This window comes from Castor canadensis, chromosome 13 (genome assembly GCF_047511655.1).
Source record: "Castor canadensis chromosome 13, mCasCan1.hap1v2, whole genome shotgun sequence".
Classification (NCBI taxonomy): Eukaryota; Metazoa; Chordata; class Mammalia; order Rodentia; family Castoridae; genus Castor; species Castor canadensis.
The window spans coordinates 104,409,710-104,429,893 of record NC_133398.1 but is presented as its reverse complement, the minus strand read 5'-3'; the positions used below and the strand labels follow the sequence as shown (position 1 = coordinate 104,429,893).

The following is a 20,184-nucleotide window of genomic DNA, read 5'->3' as shown; positions in this document are numbered from 1 at the left end:
GAGTACTGTGGTCTACCCTGCAAGGAGCAACCTCAGAGCTCATTGAATCAACCTGCACAGTCTTTAGCTGCATCCTGAGAATGCAAATGTAGGCAAGGCCACACCCTGTACTTGTTCTGCCTGCTCCTCCTCGGCCTGGGATGTATTGTTGAGAGATACATCCTCTAGAGCTCTGACTTCAGTTTACCACTGCACAATATCTAAACAGGAGGCTTGGGCCCTGTCCCTCAGTTTCCCCAGTGGAGGGGTTGAGTGGTAAAAGCTTCATTCCAGGTGTGGAGCTGTTAAAATCGAGACATTGAGATTTGAAGACACAATTCCACATGTGCTCCTGTTAAGGAAATGAGACTTTATAACTCCTACTTGGGCTGAGATGTTAACACTAAAAGAAAGAAAAGTCATTTATGGTTACTTTCTAGGTAACTGACCATGTCTCTCCTCCCCTATTGCTACAACCCTTGTTTTTTTTTTAAATCACTACAATAACTGATACAGACTTAGCTTGTTTTGTTAGCTTTCTTCTTGTGAAACAGGCACATTATGCCATAACAAAGATTCATATTATTAACCAGATGTAAAGTTGAGACTTTTCTTGCTAAATTGATTTGTATATTTGATAAGAGCACAATCAAAACCCAAGACGGCATGTTTGTAGAAATCTGTAAGCTGATTCTAAAGTATATCAGAAAATTCAAATTATCCAGAATATCCAGAACAATTTTTGAAAAAGAAGTAAGGATGTATATTACATGATCTCAAGGACAAATATATAATTAAAGCTACAGTCATCAGGATAGAGGGCTATTTACAGACACAGAGAGGAGTGAGACTGGCGACATACAGATCCATGTCCATTGATTTCCAAACAAGAATTTTAAGGTGATTTATTTTATGGGAAATGAATGGGTTTCTACAAATAACAGCAGGACAACTGAATGCCCAGATAAGAAATAATAACATGCAACTTCACCTAAGGTCAGACATAGAGGGGTACAGCTGTGATTTCCAAAATGTACATCTACATCTTGAGCCCAAGTACTTGCAAAAACTGAAGGTTCTCAAAGTGAGAGCATGGTGGATTATTTGGGCATACTCAAAATGCAATGACAAATGCCTTTATAAAAGAAGATGGGAACTGAAGAGAAGAAACACATGACAGAAGGCCATGGGAGGGAGGAAATTAAGACAAGTTACACTGCCATAAACTAAGGAACACCAGGAGCAACCAGAAGTTAGAACAGGCAAGTAAGTATTCTCCCCAGGAGATGCTGTGGGTTGTAGCACTGCAGGTGCATTGATGTTGGTTGGTTAAGCTAATCTTTCTTGATTGGGAAGAAACAAAAACTAACCAGTAGAGAAAACCAAGGTTATCACAATTGATTTTCAAAAGATACTGTTAAGAAAACAATGCATGGCATGGTGGATATACCTGTAATCCAGCACTTAGGAGGCTGATGCAGGAGGATTGTAAATTTGAGGCCAAACTGGGATATATGTGACAAGACCTTACTCAAATATCCAAAAAATAAATAAAAGGTAAGAGAAAGAAAAGGAGATGAGACAGAGGACGGGAGAGTGGGGAGAGAGAGAGAGAGATGGAGGAAGAGAGAGGGAGGGAGGGAAGGAGGGAAGGAGGAAGAGAGAAGGGGAGGGAGAGAGAGAGAGAGAGAGAGAGAGAGAGAGAGAGACAGAGAGAGAGAAGCAAAACTATAACTGGAAGAAACTTTCCACAGTACAGATAACTGATAATGGATTGTATCTAGTATATGAAAGAAAATTTACAGTTCAATTAGGAAGAAACAACCATCCTATTTTTGAAAAGTAAAAATAGGCAAGCTGGAAGGGGTTGATGCACATCTGCAGTCCCAGCTCCTTGAGAAGCAGAAGTTGGAGGATCACCTGAGTCTCATAGATGGAGACCAGATGGAGAAACACAGTGAGACCTTATCTCAAAGAAAAAAAAAACCCAGCAATTGATAAAGATAGAAAGATCTGTGAGTTTTTATTTATTTTTCCCTTTTTGACTGTAGTTCTTTTTCAGGGGGTGGGAGGAGTGTAGATCAATCCTCCAGATCTTCTCCTACTCATTCCAGGGGTGCAAAGATGGTTCAACACAGACAAATAAAAGCACAAACAAAAAAATTACATGGTCATCTCAACAGATATGGTACTTTTACTTGTAGACAAAATAACCATATAAAATAAAGACCCTAATACTCAAGCAGAAAACCTTCCAACATTTCTTGTGCAGATTCTTTACAGTCTTCACAGAATTTAACAGTTAAGACCTTCCCCTAGATTAGCCTTCAACTTAAGGGAACAACAACGTTTTCACAAGGCTAAACAACAAGGTTGATTCAGTCTTCTATCAAGACCACCAACACTTTTCCTTATCAGCAGTAAGGCTCTTCACCTTATTACTTTTGTGTTCATTGAAAAAGCACTTGGCATTTTCTGGAAGAAGTTTCCCTTATCATTCACAACTTGCCTAACAATGCAGTACAACATCTGGAAGATCTTGGCTTTTGGCATGCTTTCCTAGATAAGCCTCTTCATTTCTAACTTTTGATTTCAAAATTAGACACACATAACTCCCTTTTTATTTGAACATTTAGAAGCCATTGTGGGGTTATTAATTGGCCTAATTGTGTCCCAGAGATATTGTGGGCCTAAGGAAAGGGAAAGATGTGGAAGACTGATGGATGAAACATCAGAAAACAACATTTGTGGATTATGTTCCCTATCTCCATGAGCTCAGTTTGTGGCACATCAAAACAATTACAATAGCAACATCAAAGTCACAGATCACTGTAACAAAGTAACATCATAATGAAAAAATTGGAAATTTTATAAGAATTACCAAAATGGAGCCTATAGACTTGCTCAATGCAGGCTTGCCACAGCCTTCAATGCATAAAAATCACAATTTCAGCAAGATGGGATGCTACAATAAAACAGGGTATGCCTTTGCAGTCCCCCCAGAAGCACTCTGGGCTGTCTGACAGCGCAATATTCCTGTCAAGGAAAAGCTAAAAATACTTTGTATATTGACTCCCAGTGCTAGTTTAGTCATTAGTTGAAGGTTGGGATAAGATGCTCATAGCACAGTCCTATACTCAGGTGCTTACAGACATAGAAGAAAGGAAGACATTTCAAAAACAAGTTAACAGAACAATGGGCAAGAAATGGAGGTGATTTCTGTGTGGAAATGGGACACATCTGAGGCATTAGATGGCAGATTAGAGAGCCCCATCTAGCAAGTGATGCCTCACTGTCTGCAATGATAAGAAGCTTCCCAGGCAGTGAAGACAACAGATGCAGAGCACCACTGTGCTCTGTTGTGGCCGGGCCCTGTCTGCAGCAGAAGAATTAGTGGGTGCCCAAGGATGTATGGTGGCTGTACTTCATCTTCCAGTTTAATAGGAATATGAGTCATGTGCAATTGTCCCTCAACGTTCATGGAGGGTCTGGACCCCCTTGGATTCCATAATCTGTGAATGCTCAAGTCCTCTATACAAAATGACAAATTCTTTGCATATAAATTACTGACATCTTCTTGTATGCTTTTAAATCATCTTACATTACTTGTAGTACCCAATACAACGTAAATTCTATGTAAAGATTTGTTACATTACAGGACTGGGCATGGTAGCTCACACCTGCAATCCTAGCTATTTGGGAGGCAGAAATTAGGAGGATGATGGATCAAAGTCAGTCCCAGCAAAAAATTTTCAAGAGAACCCATCTCAACCAATAAAAAAGCTGGGTGTGGTGGTGCACACCTGTCATGACAGCTACTTGGGAAGCATACATAGGAGGACCATATTCCAGGATGGCCTGGGCTTAAAAGTGAGATCCTATGGGAAAAATAACTAAAGGAGAAATGGCTGGGGTAATGGCTCAAACAATAGAACTTAAGCACGGCCAAGAGTTCAAACCCTAGTACCACAAGAAAACAGACAGATGTTATACTGTTTTGGGGTTGTTTTGTTTTTTTTGGCCAGGATGACAACAAAGAAACCTGTATATGTTTAAGAGTCACAGTTGTTTCTTTCAAATTATTTTCAGCTGCAGTTTGGACAAATGTATGGTTGTGGAGCCCAGGGACACCGAGGGCTGGCTACATTTGAATTTGCATTTTACATGTGGAATTTTCTCTTTTAAATTAATATGTAATTATAAAAATTTAGAAATAATTTTGAAAGCCACTCACATCTTTTAATAAAATAATGTGTAAAAAACAAGTGAATTGTAAGCAAACCCTTATGTAACAAAATCAGCATTTTAAACACATCTTCCCACTGTCCCACTGTTCTGATACCTAACCTGAGTCTTTGATAATAAGGATAACAAGGCCTGGAATTTTTGCCAGCATCTATTACTGTCTACTTTGGTAACTTCCATGGGCGTCCTCTCTTGAACTGGTAGCACTGACACTGAAGTCCCTGCCCTGTTTTGTAAGTAGAGAGAATGAGTGGGGTGTTTGCCAAGTTGCCAGGTAAGGAGAAGGGAAGTAGGTATCAGGCACATCCATCAGTGTGGGTGGGGAGCGCAGACACCGTTTGTTGACTACCTCTTCTGTACACAGCACTAAATGCATGTACTGCTGTTTATTTAATACAACATAAAGCTTACAGAACGTTTAGATCCTAGATACTAAGATTTCCTCATTTGCTGAAATAAATCTTTGTTAAAAGGTACAAACATTTCCAAAGTGCAATATCTTGTTCTTTGATTTAGTATCTGAAAAAGGGTCAGGGATGTCGGTGCTCACCTGTAAACCCAGCACTGAGGAGACCGAAACTGAAGGATCAACAGCAAACTGCACTACCTTAAGACAAAACAAAATAAAACCTACTGCAGAAATTTAAATAGGCTGTTATTGTGGTTGTTCTTTTTTGAATTTTTAAACTTTTATTTTGAAATAACTTCAGATTGACAGAACAGTTGCAATGAGGGAATAGGGAATTTCCACATACTTTTTAACCTATCTTCACATGGTATCTTCATCAAAATTAACATATTAACATTGAGAAATGTCATTACTTTCAACTGGCAAGCAAAACCTATGTATGTATGTAGTCATGTGCAATGCAATGTTTTGACGTATTCATGCATTGTGGAAAGGCTACATTAAACTGATTAGCATATGTATACTCATAACCCTTGTGGTGAGAACACTTAAACCTCCTGTCTTACAATTTCCAAGTGTACAATATAATGTTACTACGTACAATCACCATGATGGCACAGGTTCTAGAGGTCTCTGGGACAATGTTATTAACAACACTACACTCTGTATTTTCTGAGTTTTTCACTCAGTTCCTTTTTCTGGCACAGAATCAAATCTAGGAGCCTGCACTGAATTTAGGAATTGGGTCTTCTTAGTGCTCTTCACTCTGTAACAGGTCCTGTCTCGGCTGTCTTCACAATAAGGCTGGTCACCACATATAAAGTTTCCTGCCTAGTTCTACTGTCTGTCAGAGGATCCAATCTAGTATCTGGTTAATGGGAACAGTTCTGGCGGAGAGTTAGCAATAATCCTTAGTAACATTCCTGCTGCAATTTTATAATTACTACTTTGAAGGTTAGAAATTAGGACTGGGGGTATAGTTCAGTGGCAGAGCTCTTGACTGTACCTCCATCATAGGGGAAAACCAAGATCAAAATTAGGCTTGATATGGATGACGCAGTTTAAATTTCTGACGTACTGTTAACTGTTCTTTATTCTTGCCCACAATAGTTGATATTAAATTGTAAGAACACATTGATGGCACACTTTCCTGTTCCATTTTATGATCTTCCCGCCATCGTCATTTTCTCTGGAAGCTAGGACATATAACTAATATGAGACACTTGTAGAGAAGCATAGTGGAATGGAAAGAGCAGCATGTTCCCAGTGCACAGCCCCGGGTCCAGCTTGTCGCACAAGTGCAGTCACATCCCTGCCAACGTGCGTTAAAAACTATAGTTAATTAATATTAAGCTTTTCACATTCATGACCGGTGGGCAGGAGGTGCTATGTCATGCAAATTAACTGGGTATATTAATAAAATGAGAAATTTCAGAATCTCCATGCCATGAGGTAATTCATGTCAGCAGGAAAACATAGTCATAGGTAAACTGTAGACAGGGAGAACTCGCTGTGCACTGGCTCAAACAGACCATCCATATGTGCTGGAGTGGATGACACATTTTCTAAATTTTAGTAAAATGTTGAAGGGAGAGAGCACTGATGTGTGGATTACTAGGGAGCCCAGGGCAATCCAGGAGACTCATCCCATATAATACACTAATGCAGGCTTAGAAGCTATATGCTTCAGGGCAGCCCCTACCAACTAGAAGTGGAGATCAATTGTTCTTAAGCTGATCAGTTTTCATTATCAATCACTGAAGATCTGTAAGCACCATGTAGGATGTGGTGGTACATGCCTGTAATCCCAGCCTCTAGAGGCCGAGGCAGGAGAATGGCAAGTTTTAGACCAGCCTGGACTGCATAAGGGAGACCCTAGCTCCAAAAACGAAACAATACATATGGGAGCAAAGTGGTGCCCAGCAGTTTGTAATTACTCTTTCTTGGTCACTGACATTTACACAAAAAGAAGGTGCTCATCACACCACCACCCTCTACTCACACCCTAGGCTGCTTCTCCACTGCCTCCTTCATCTCCAGCCCCAAAAGCCTCACCCAGAGAAAATGTTATGATTTATAGAAATACAAACCTGTGTCCAGAGGACTCCCTTTGCACAGAGCAGGGTTATAAAACTCAGGAGTTCACTGAGGTGCAAAAATATGCACCTCAGTCCTGACAACGGGGGGATAAATTAGTTTTGTGGCTGGTGTGGGGATTCAGGAGGAAGTCATAGAAAGCAGTGAGCAATTTCCGTCCATCACTCTTTAGAAGAACTTCAAGCACTCTACAATGGCATTACTGCCCTGATTCATTTCCAGCCAGGACCACATCAAATACTGTGATCTGCAGCCACTTTGTGATGTGCTCAGTGGTCACCTGCCACTTTTTATGACAGAGTCACCAGGAAGTGATTCAAATTTTGCTGTTTATTTTGAAAAGGAACATAAAAGGGAAAAAAATTCTCCTGAGTTGTGGTCAGCCTGCGGGCTGCCTTAGTCAGCTTTGTAGAGGAGAAAACACCTAAAACAACTTAACTTTCTGTGGAGATGGTAGTAATGACTGGTTGCCTTTTTGTTCTGCACCCATTCTAAGAGTATACCTCTGTAACTCATTAGCTTTGTGCAGAGAAGCCAAGGTAACAAATACCACAGGTGCTAAGGTGAATTGAAACATTGTTTCAAATGAGATTTCATCCTGTTTTGGTTTATTTTTCCAGATGATTCATAGGGTTCCAGTAGATGAACTAGTGAGTGAGGAGTGAGATTAGCTGACAATTTTTGTGACTGACCACAGGCATTCTCAAGGAAGAGGCCAGCTGCTCTGTGCTTCACAATGAAGCTTTTTTCTACCACACTGCCTATTTTGCAGAGAGAAATTTAAGTATTTCTACTAGCTCTGATTCAGTAGGTAACAATTCCAGTTAGATACATGCAGCATTTCTGGATAGGAGCCAAAGAAAGTGCAGAATCCTCATCTGCATTGGTCAAGGTGTTTGCTGACTTTCTTCTCTGTGCCTCCTGCAACTTTCCAGAGACTTGAGCTAGGGAGAATGTACAGCTTCTCAAACAGTACATCCTTAAGTAAAAATCGTCCCCACTGGCCCAACTGTAAAACAATTTCTTATGACATACAGACTCTGAGATTCCACAACTCCCCCCTTCAGTTATCTACTTTTAGTTGGTCTTTAAAAATTACTAATTCTGAGATCATATAGCTCAGCAATATGTTATTAATATCCCACTGACTTTTCTGAAGATGACACCTCTGGTGTGTGGGTTATGATGATGATAATAGGTGCAAGCGTGTGGTGGTAGAGTAACCCATACTTCTTGTTTAGAAACCAAGTCCCAGGGTGATTATAAAAGTGAAATAGGGTCTCACTATGTAGCCTAGGCTGCACTCAAAATTGTAATCTTCCTGCCTTAGTCGCAAAAGTACTGGAATCACAATTATGCAACACCACACCAAAGTCCCTTCTGGAGATTTTTTTGTGAGGAAAAAATGAGGTTGATATTATATAATGATCTTATTGAGAATGCAGATTTCAGCAATCTTGCTTTCATATGAGAAATATAAGCCATCTTTTAATTTTAGGAAATAATTTAGTATTTATGGAAAAACGCAAACACTCAAATCCAGTTTTCAAAAAATTTATATCTAAATGCATCAGCTTTATATCTAAATGTTGCAGTTTTACTACTTAAAATAAGTTTTGAAGAATTCTGTTCAGGGATTTGGGGATGTTATCTTTTCACCACTTTATGTTTCTTTTTTATTATCATGTTATTGTTGAATTGTGGGTACATTGTGACATACACAAAATTCTTACAATGTGTCATAATTAAGTTCACCCCTTCTCCCATTCTCCTTTATCCCTTTTCCCCCCATTCCTGGAATAGAGTCAACATATCTACTATTTCAATTTTCATACATGAGTACAGAATATTTGTACTACATTCACACTCCTGTACTCTTTCCTTTCTTGACATAAAAAGGTAGCAGCTATTATATTGGAATCAGTTTGTTAAATGCTTATCTGGACATCAAGTGAGAACTCCAAAATCAAACAGGAGCTCTAGATGCAGCACAGGAGAGACTTCAAAAATAAACTATAAGAATATTTAATTCTGTGTTGAATGGTAAAGTATTACTCTCTATACAAAAACCAGCTTTTTTCATTTGGGACCTCCTAAATACTGACAATACAATGACAGGCTCAGGGATCAAGTTCTTCAGTGCCCACAGGTCCCTGGAAATGCCTGAATCTGCCCAGAGGTCTCCACTCAACCCTCTCAGTGCCCTTTACAGAGTCCTTTCTTTCACTTAGTGCTAATATTTTTCAAATAAATATTTCATTACTTTCCACAGAGCACAAGAAAACAACATGCATACAAAAGTATATGAGATGATTAAAACAAATATATACACATAAAACAGAAAATGTGAAATAAAGCTTTAATTGAGATACTCTCACTGTTGAAATGATGAAATATCTTAAAATTATAAAGTACATTAAATTTCAAATTTTAAAAAAATTGTGGCTACATTCAAACGCATGTAACATAAAATACGGGCAATTTACTCTCATCAGCTTCATGTGCCAAATATGAGGCAGTGATCACCTATTGTTTATCAAATTCTGAATAAAGTAAAACTCTGGGAGCTCAATGATTTCTAGACAATTGAGAAATTGGCATGCAAGATGCTTCCACTTTTATGTCTATAAATACCACATGGGCCAAGTACATTTTAACTATCTGTCATGAAACAGACAAGATTTTCATCAATAACTCATGAACAGAATTTTCAAAAATTCCCCGAATTATAGCCATTATAATCATTCACATTATATAGTGTCTATATTTTACATGAGAACAATCTAAATTGAAGTAATTAATATGTTTGCAAAGCCGATGAAAATGCCTAAGGTGATTTTGGTCTGTTGGCTTTAAACAGAGAATACATAGATAAACCTTCAGAACAAATATTGATAAATCATGTTTGTAACACATGCTTTAAGAAGGAGTATGAAATCTGACACTAGATTCAAAGTATAGTTATTGACATTTAATGCAACCAGAGCAGTAGCAGCCATAAAAACTAATCCTTTGTAGGTGATTGCTACTCTCTTACATTTACTCTATTTTAAATATGCAAAAAGTAGACTCAAAATAGCATATAACTTTTCAATGTCATTTCATGAGCACCTATCATATTCTGAGTTGTTTTATTTAAACATATTAGAAATAACAATCTTTTGAGACTTTTTCTCTTTATATTTATAACCCTTGCAGTATGCAGGATTCATAGTAGAAGATCCAGTGATAAGTGTTTCTGTCTCAGAAAATCAGAAAACAATAAATAATTAAATTATTGGGTCTCTTTAAATACATTTAGTTCTTACTTCATTATTGTAATATTTTGGAAGACACTGGGAAGTTAAGATGTTACATGGGTATGAAGAGTAACTGCAAGAACAAAAGTGATTAATTTGATAATTTTTAGTTGATATCTGTTATTAAAAACCGTATTTTTTCTGGGGTGATAGAAATTATTTAAATGATCTTTCAAGCATAAATCTCACCCCCAAAATGATTCTTCATGGTAAAAGACCATGACAGTATACGACTGTGGGAACACTTGGCAGCATGAACTCAGGAAATTTTGACTTTTGTTCTCTTTCTTACATATCTGCTTAACCATTACTAACTTCTTGCATTTCACTGTGAAGGGATACAGTGAATTCAAGCTATCTATAATTAACCATCTTTGAGATGCTAGGAAATGTGAGAAAAGCCAGGCATGGTGGCTCACAGCTGTAATCCTAGGACTTGGAAGGCTGAGATCAGAGAAATCTGATTTGAGCCAAGCCTAAGCAAAAAGTTAGGAAGATTCCATCTAAAACAATAGCTGGGCACCGTGGCATACACCTGTCATCTCAAGCCACTCAGGAAGCTGGGATCTAGAGGATCACCGTCACAGGGCAGCCAGCATAAAAAGTTTACCACACCCATCTCCACAGAAAAAAGCTGGGTGGTGCACATCTGTCATCCCCCTGGCAGCAGTAAACAAAATAAAAGGATCAAGGTCCAGGTCAACCTGGTCAAAAAGCAACACCCTATCCCCAAAATAGCCAGATCAAAAGGGATAGAGGTGTGGCTCAAGAGGTAGAGCTCCTGCCTAGCAAGCATGAAGCACTAAGTTTAAACCACAGTGCTATCAAAAAAAAAAAGGGTGTGTGTGGAGGGGAATATACAAAATTCTGTAGTTATACTGTGTTATTTTACAAAATGTATTTTATAAGGATGACGATTTTGATTTTTACTTCCTGAACAAGTTCATCTTTCACAGAAAATATAATCTATCCCTTTAACAAGTAATGGAATAGTGGAGTTTCAAGTGTATCAACTTAACTTAATATTTTGAACTAATATTTATTCAATAGAAGGAATAATTTACTTAATGACACACAAGAATAAAAATGGATTAATCCATCTCTGAACAGTAAGGCTCTAGCTTCCTTCACTGGCAGAATGAGTGGGAATCTTATTTGCAACTGGATCCTTTCGGACTTGTCACACTGCAGTCCTGAGACAGTAGCCATTGCCCCATCATTAGCCATGGCATCATCACTTTACATTGATGTCAAGGGGTGTCTTGCTTAATCTCTCCCCAGAGACCTAACATTGCCTCATATATTTCATTTGTTTGTTTTAGTTACTCACGATCAGCTCACTTGACTAGACACCCTTCTATAGTGTGCTCTAAAACTAAGAAGAGATGAAATAATTGAAAATAATCTTTAACCTGCACTAATTCCCTTCTGATTAGAGTTTGATTATAAGAAATTACTGACAATCAATATAGAGGCAAGTTATCAGAATAAAATGCAGACAAATTCATAGTAAGGAAGAGGAAAGCAACCAAATGACGCATCATATTCTTCAATTTCATAAAATGGAATGTAATTAATTTTTCAGCTATAAGAATGGAAAATGACTATTGGGGGAGAGGGAGGGGGCGGAGTGGGTGGTAAGGGAGGGGGTGGGGGCAGGGGGGAGAAATGAACCAAGCCTTGTATGCACATATGAATAATAAAAGAAAACTGAAAAAAGAAAAAAAAAAGAATGGAAAATGACTAAGAATATAAATCCTCTCTAAACTTCAAGGTGAATTAAGAGCAGGATAATAGCAGACTCACCATCTCTCAGATTTAGGCTTGCAAACCCAGGGCCATGGCTGCTGGTCAGCTCTGAGGAACTGCTGAAGGATGCCTGAGGCAAGGCAGAGGCTAGGGAGCATCATAGTTACCTGCAGAGAAAATCACCATGTGCATAATAACAAGGACACTGACAGAGGCTGTCCTTCCATCTTCTCTTCCTTTTTGTCTCCTTTTCATGAACAGGCAAAAAAAATGATAGAACTTGTAGCAAACATCAGTGTTGACGGGCCTTATTGAGAATAAAAGCTCTGATGATGTGTAGCATTTGCTATTTTCCAAGGTGTAAGTTTCTACCATGACCAACATCAAAGCTATCAGTGGGATTTCTCACAATCATGTAGCATTTCCTAGGCACACAGCAGATAGGTTAATAGCATAAACAGCATAAAGCATAGTACAATGTCAAAAAATAAGTAACTGGTCAGAGTTGACAACTGATTGTCTTGGATTTAGTTTTCTTTTGTTACATTTGGCTGTACTGAAGTTTGAACTCAGTACCTTGTGCTTCCTAAGCAGGAGCTCTACCACTTGAGCACCATGTGAGCCGTATCTTCAGAACTTTATTGCTTTATTCATTTTACTGATAAGGTTCAGCATTGTCCCTCCTATTTCTTTTTACAGGGGCCAGTCTTGGACCTTTTCTCCTCCTACCTATGTCTTCATGTCCCCTCTCTCTGCCTTGGCTCCCCGACCTCCTGTGTGGTCTAGAATGCTGTACATCCCCCAGAACACAATGTGCTATAAAACTCATTTGAAGTTCATGCTGTAGTTCTGTCATTGAGCCTGATCTGTAATCTGAGCCTTGCTTATGAGGCAGTCCAAAAGGTATCCATGCAGTTGGAGCATTTCTCTGGGCCTCTGTTAGCCACTGGGGATCATAACTCCCAGCTGACTTGATAGAGAAACTCCAACAGTTTGATAAAATAGATGATAGCCCTCACAGTGCCAAGCCACATTTTCATTCTTTCCCCAAAAGAAAGCATACAAAAGAATGTGGTGACACAGGCCTATAATCCTAGATACTCAGGAAGCTGTGATTGGAAGATCAGAGTTCAAAGTCAGTCTGGGCAAGAAGAAAGCCAGACTACACCTCAACAAATAAAGAAGCTGGGTGTGTGCCAACACCCCATCATCACAGCTGCAAGAGGGAGCATAAATAGGAGGATCATGGTCTGAGGTTGCTCTGGCATAAAAGTAAGATCCTACTTGAAATGTAACTAAAGGAAAAGGATTAGGGTAATGCTTAGAAAGTGCAAGAGCACTGAGTTCAAAGCCCAGTAATAACCAACACATAAAAAACAAACAAGAAAATGAAAGGAGACAAAGTTTAGTTTAGGGGAAAAGTACTTTTTATGAATAATCATTTATTTTATAGCTCTAACTTTAGCATCAGCAGTTATAACTGACACATACAGTCACTTTTGAGAAAGGTATGATCACAAGTTGGCACATCCAACATGGCCTTGAAACAGGAGAATCTCAATGTCTCTGCAGTAGACAATACTGTGCTCAAGCACCATGCTGCTTCTAGCTGACACAGATCCTGACAGCTGAAGGTTAAGGTGCCTCCAAAAGCAATGTGTATGTTCAATGTAATCCCCAACAAAATACAACTGATGTTCTTCACAGAGAGGGAAAAGTCAATCCTAAAGTTCATACAGAAGCACAAAATGCCTCAAAAGCCCATTAACTATATATATATATACACATACATATATACATATACACACATATTTGTATATATTTTTTCAGCCATAATGAAGAATGAAATTACAATTGTAAGTAAACATATGGAATTGAATACCATCATCTTACATGAACTAAACCAACTTCAGAATGAAAAATGTCATACAATTTCTGTTATGTAGAAAGAAGAGAGATCCAAAAGACAAATGCATACTCAAATACAAATATGATCATGTATACATATATGACAACATATACATGTATATACAATCATGTCTCTTTCTCACTCTACATATATACACACACAAGATCTATATGAGGAAAACTATAAAACTCCAATGCAATAAATCAAAGTTATAAGTGAAAAAATAGTCCATATACACGGATAAGAAGATTCAATATCATTACAATGTCTGTTCACCACAATTTGATGTGTAGATTTCATGCAACTCTAATGAAAATTCCAGCAAAACATTTTGTGTAAAGTTTAGATGGAAAGTAAAAGGATCCACAGTAGTCAACACAATACAGAAGGAGGAGGAGGAGGAGAAGGAAGGAAGAGGAGAACAACAAAGTTAAAAACCTAGTGATATCTGACCTAAACACTTACTACAAGCTATATAATCAAGATAGTGTGGTATTGGTGAAGAACAGGTGATCAGATCAGTGGGAGACATGGAAGCCCAGAAATAGATGTATGCACATATGGTCAACTGACCTTTGACATAGGAGGAAAGGCAATTTAATGGAGCTAGGATGATCCTGTCAGTAAGTGGAATTGCAATAACAGTACAATCACATGTCAAAAAACAATCTGAGACACAATCATTACATCTTTCACAAAATTGTTCAATGCGATTGCTAGACTAAATACATAGTACCAAAAGAATAACCTTCTGGTAGATGACACAGAAGGGAATAGCTGATTCTGAGTGTCACAATGACTTCCTGGCTGGGATATCAAAAGTAGAATACATGAAAGAAAACATTGAACTTCACTGAAATATTAAATCCTGCTCTACAAAAGACATTATTCTGAAAAATGATGACACAGGCTGGGAGAAAACTTTGTAAAGTACATTTCAGATTAGAGAGAGGTATTCAAAAATAGTCAACTCAACTATATGAAAATAATCCAATTTCAAAGTGGGCAAAAGAGGGCTGGCAGAGTGGCTCAAGCAGTAAGAACTCCTGCCTAGCAAGCCTGAGGCCCTGAGGTCAAATCCAAGTGCTACCACAAAAAAAAGCCACAAAGAAAAATGGGCAAAAGATCTGCTCAGATCCCTCACTGAAAATGAGATACATAGGCCAAATAAATATATGAAAAGCTGTTCAAGACCATGTGACATTAGAGAAATGCAAATTGAAATGACAGAGGGATACCATTACACACCTATTAAAATGATTAAAATCCAAAACACTAAGCCAAGGAGATGTGGAGCAACAGGAATTCTTAACATTGACCTTGGGCATGATGTATGATACTGCCACTTAGGAAGACAATTTGATAGTTCTTATAAAAAAAACCTACACATACTCTTAGCGTACAAATTGTGAATCACTCTCCCAAGTGTTTAACCAAATGAGTGAGAATTTTTGTTCATCCCAAAACCTGCAAATGTTTATACCAGCTTTATAGATGAAACTTGGAGGCAACCAAAACATCCTTTAGTAAGATAACACATAATGTTAAAAGGATCAGCTGCCTGTGAAGACACAGTGATCCTAGGTGGATATAAACTACTCTACTGAGTTTTAAAACTAACAGGGCTAAACGAATGTTGAGAGAGTTTTCTGGATTTCTTTCTGCTGTTGACTTTACTTCATGGCATTATTGTTACAGGCCCACACCCAAAATCCTGGGTTTCATCATGTGTCAGCCACTCTCCCCAACACAGCAAATAAAGATTCGAGTGATGGTAGTGTTCAAAGAAGGGAGATTTAATTGACAAAGCGTGGAAAAGGCAAGTTGTGCATTTCAACTCATCTAGCCACATGGACATTTGTTTTAGGTTTAAATAGAGGAGGAAGAATTAGGTATGGGGGAGAGTTACACATTATCAAGCAGTCCAGTGTTTTCTGGTGATGATGGGTGGCAGCCACAGGCGTCCAGTAACTCACTGTCTTGTTATAATAAGTGTCATAGTTACATGGAGGTGGGGGGGTGGCTCTGTCTCCTGCAACAAGTTGTCTATCCATTGGTCCTGTCCTTCCTGGATTTCAAGATGGCGAGAGAGAATCAATAGCTCAAAGCAAAGGACACAGATACAAAATGGAAGCTGGGACTGCAAGCTATTACCCTGGTTTCAGTTAATTCATGGGCCCAAGTAAGAAGTCTGGGCATTTCAGCAAAAGCAGCTTTTAAGAACCTATTACATTATAGTGAAAGAACACAATCTGTATGATGTAGATTCTTACAAACCTGTTGAGGTTCTCCTTCTGGCCCAGAATTTTGTATGCTGTTTATCTTGCTTAATATTCCATAAAAACCTGAAAAGGTATATTATGCTTATATTGGGTAGAGTTATACAGATAGATTAGACATAGATACATAGATATAGATTTGCCTGTTAGAATCAGGCAACAGGGAAATCATGTTCATTATTTTTAATGAATAATTAAAAGAGCCAGACTCAGACATTTCAACCAGGAAGTAAAAACTGAAAAAAAAAAATCAAAGCAATTAGTCACATCCTTAGAGATACAAAATTACAGGACTAGGGAGACATACAAGGGCTAGCTTTATCTTCCTTCCCCTTTAAGATACTAAGAAGTCATAAAGGGATAGCATCAGAAAATTGGAAGGCATATGGCAAAGAAAAGTCCTAAAACTTACTATCTCTGAGTTTTGGGAAGGCACTTTTTGGAATAATAAAGCACCCATATTAACCAACCAGTACCACTGTCTAATGGTTAGGGCTACTAGACACCATTGTTGGGTCTGGGAACCTAAGGGACAGATGGGTGAGTCAGTATCTTATCTCCCATGGAGAGCACTATGAGCCCTGCACCCTGAAGAGGAGTTATAAATCTGTATTCCTGCTCCTGAGGAGATGATACATGGTCCATAAATCTGCCACAGAGCTGATAAACACAATGCTCTCAGGTGGTTCCTTCCCAATATGGGGCAAACAGATCAGCTCACTGAGAAGAGTATGAGTGCAAATTCACTCCCAATGGAAAGAACCCACCTAACCATTGCACTGACCCAGGGTTAAAGCATCCATAAAAAGCCCCAGCCTTCACCTCAGCATGGAGCCAATGGTTTCCAGGCTCCACTGCACTGGTCTAGCTTCAGTTCTTTCTTTCTCTAAAAAATCCTACTTTCTGTGCTGACCTTGTTGTCTCATGAGTCAATCCTCTGCCTCTTTACCCAATTCTTTGGCCCATGAAGGCCAGAACTCTCAACACTGCCCCGCCAACACCATGACAAGTTTCTTCCAGCTCAGAAAGCAGAAAGCCTATAGATAAGAGCCATCATTTTGAATCTTTCCTCCCATTTCTTGCATGGCAAGCAGGAAATTTTTCACCCATTTCTTTATTGGTTCATTAGTTTTGGGAGAATTTAGTTTTTTAAGTTCCCTATATATTCTGGTTATCAGTCTTTTGTCTGATGTGTAGCTGGCAAATATTTTCTCCCACTCTGTGGGTGGTCTCTTCAGTTTAGAGACCATTTCTTTTTTTGAGCAGAAGCTTTTTAGTTTTGTGAAGTCCCATTTATCTATGCTATCTCTTAGTTGCTGAGCTGCTGGGGTTCCATTGAGAAAGTTCTTGCCTATACCTATTAATTCCAGAGTATTTCCTACTCTTTCCTGTACCAACTTTAGCGTTTGGGGTCTAATATTAAGATCCTTGATCCATTTTGAGTTAATATTGGTATAGGGTGATATACATGGATCTAGTTTCAGTGTTTTGCAGACTGCTAACCAGTTTTCCCAGCAGTTTTTGTTGAAGAGGCTGCTTTTTCTCCATCATATATTTTTAGAGCCTTTGTCAAAGACAAGTTGGTTATAGTTGTGGGGTTTCATATCTGGGTCCTCTACTGTGTTCCACTGGTCTTCATGTCTGTTTTTGTGCCAGTACCATGCTGTTTTTATTATTATTGTTTTGTAATATAGTTTGAAGTCGGGTATCGTGATACCTCCAGTGTTGTTCTTTTGACTAAGTATTGCTCAATATACACTTTAAATACTGAATGACAGGAGGGTAAAACAGGTCTTTCCATGGGTGGGTATCCCTGGGAGAGGATAGGGAATAAGGAAAGGGTTAATATGGTAGATGTATTTTGTTTTCATATTTGAAAATAGAATAATGGAACTTGTTGAAATTGTTCTAAGAAAGGTAAAGGGGAACAAGCAGAATCATAGAGGGAGTGGTTAAAACAATTGAAAAGATTGTATACCATGATCAAGTCAGTTTCATTCCAGGGATTCATGATTGGTTTAACATATTTGAATCAATAAAAAGAATATGGCATGTAAACAGAATCAGGAACACACAAAACATGATCATCTCATCTAATGACAAAAAAGAATGACATCATTCAACAACCTTTCATGATAAGAGCTCTGAAGAAACAGAGAATAGTAGGAATGCATGTAAACATAATAGAGGCTATGTATGACAAAGCTAGAGATGACTGGGTGCAAGCACTACAGGTTTTCTAAGATTAGCTAGCTCTTTGTCCAGCCTTTTCAATACAAGGGTGGTAACAGAAGCAACCTTGCCTGTTGCCCTGTTGGTGATAATGTCCTATTGTCTGTAGCTGCATCCCCAAAGTTAGACATCATTTGATGTGAGTGCGGAGTATGTGGTGTCAGGAAGGAATAAACCTAGTTTTCTGATGCTGTACACTTTGAAAGTTTAAGCAGGAAGCAAATAAAGTAAACCTTCAACATCATTTCAGTGTGACAGACTATAGTTGTCCAACCAGAATAATTATGTTATCAAAAACAACCAGAATAATCATGTCATCAAAAACACCACCAACAGCAGGTGTTGGCCAGGATGTGGGGAAAAGGGAACCCTCGTACACTGCTGGTGGGAATGTAAGCTAGTACAACCACTCTGGAAAACAATATGGAGGCTTCTTAAAAAACTAAACATAAATCTGCCATATGATCCAGCAATCTCACTCCTAGGGATATACCCAAAGGAATGTGACACAGGTTACTCCAGAGGCACCTGCACACCCATGTTTATTGCACTGCTATTCATAATAGCCAAGTTATGGAAACAGCCAAGATGCCCCACTACTGACGAATGGATTAAGAAAATATGGTATTTATACACAATGCAATTTTACTCAGCCATTCTCAAGTAAATGGATGGAACAGGAGAACATCATCCTGAGAGAGGTTAGTGAGGCTCAGAAGACCAAACGCTGTATGTTCTCCGTCATATGTGGGCTTTAGATGCTGTTGGACTTGGGTCACATGCTAAGGGGAGAGCACATATGGGAGGAATGGAGATAGATAGGAAGCCCAAAACTTGAAAGTGTTGGATGTCCCCACTTCAGAGGAGCTAATACAGTAACCATAAAGTGACAGAGGTCAATATGGGAAGGTGACCGGGAAGGAGTGAAGAGGTCACGTAGAGAGGTCACATGGAAGCAATGCTAGGAATCTCTCTATATAGCTATCCTTATCTCAACTAGAACTAACTTTCTTATTATTGATTATGTCTTCTCTTCAATGAAATTGGAGAAAAGGGCAGAACAGGTTCTTCCTGAAAGTGAGGGGGTTGGGGGTAGAGGTAGGAAGAAATGACACAATGTATGCACATATAAATATATGAATAAAGAAAAAAAAGAGTTCACACTTGATCAAACATTCAAATGGGAGAGGATGTACAATCCTACCATGTACCAAACATAAGAAAGGGCTAGACTAGCTGTGATCAGCCGGAGGCTAACATACTCAAGTATCTCAGAAATGGCTACATTTCTCAATTTCTCTAAACTGGAATGTGAACTTGTTAGGAATATAGAATATTTCAGGATGATTCAGACACCATGAAAAATGTAACTAAGTGGGAGGACATTTGCGAAAGTGGTGATGGTTCTACACATCTAGTGATATTTCCAGCTAACCAGGACCTAGACATGTCCTGCACCTACAAATTTCACATGTAGTTAGTCATGGTCCCACCTCATGGCGGGGTTGGGCACTGAAATAGAATACCCAGAAGTGTTCTCTAAAGGAAGCAGCTGCTTTGGTTGACAAGTTGGACCTGATTCCCTGCTCTGAAATTAATAGATAAGAAAAAGAGTTTCATATGTGTTAATTATATTTATAACATCAAAAAAAACTTTATGGATTCAGATTGCCCAGAAAGTTGTCATCCTTCTAGATGAACTGAAAAATATTCCATCCTGAGAATTCCAACCATGGGGATGTGTGTCAGAAAAGCCATGGCAGGGTTCAGATGGAAAACACTAGTTAATTGAGTAAGATTTAATACATAAAATATTAAATGTGTGAAAGGGGTGTGGAGACCACAAACAAGTGATTCTGATGGTCTCAGGAATCACAAGTACACAGCTATTGCTAACTGAAAGATCAAATGATGACAGGCAGAGAGGGTCTCTGGAATACAGAAGGCTATATGCATGTTCAGAAGACAGCCTTGCAATAATTATGG

The 20,184-nt window shown here is 38.6% G+C and overlaps 1 protein-coding gene across 14 annotated transcripts in view; it reads right to left on the bottom strand.

Annotated features, from left to right (window-relative positions):
* Positions 1-20,184, bottom strand: part of LOC141415543 (uncharacterized) — a 340,659-nt gene that overhangs the window by 192,212 nt on the left and 128,263 nt on the right. For 7 of the 14 annotated variants that reach the window (XR_012440525.1, XR_012440518.1, XR_012440521.1 and 4 more), the window contains exons 3-4: positions 11,836-11,945; positions 4,775-4,831 (exon numbers count right to left, since the gene is read on the bottom strand). The exons of 4 other annotated variants lie outside the window; for them this stretch is intronic. The gene's annotated coding sequence lies outside the window, so the exon portion shown is untranslated. The remainder of the gene's footprint in view (positions 1-4,774; positions 4,832-11,835; positions 11,946-20,184) is intronic. 3 more of the 14 variants (XR_012440526.1, XR_012440519.1, XR_012440529.1) reach the window with 1 other exon arrangement.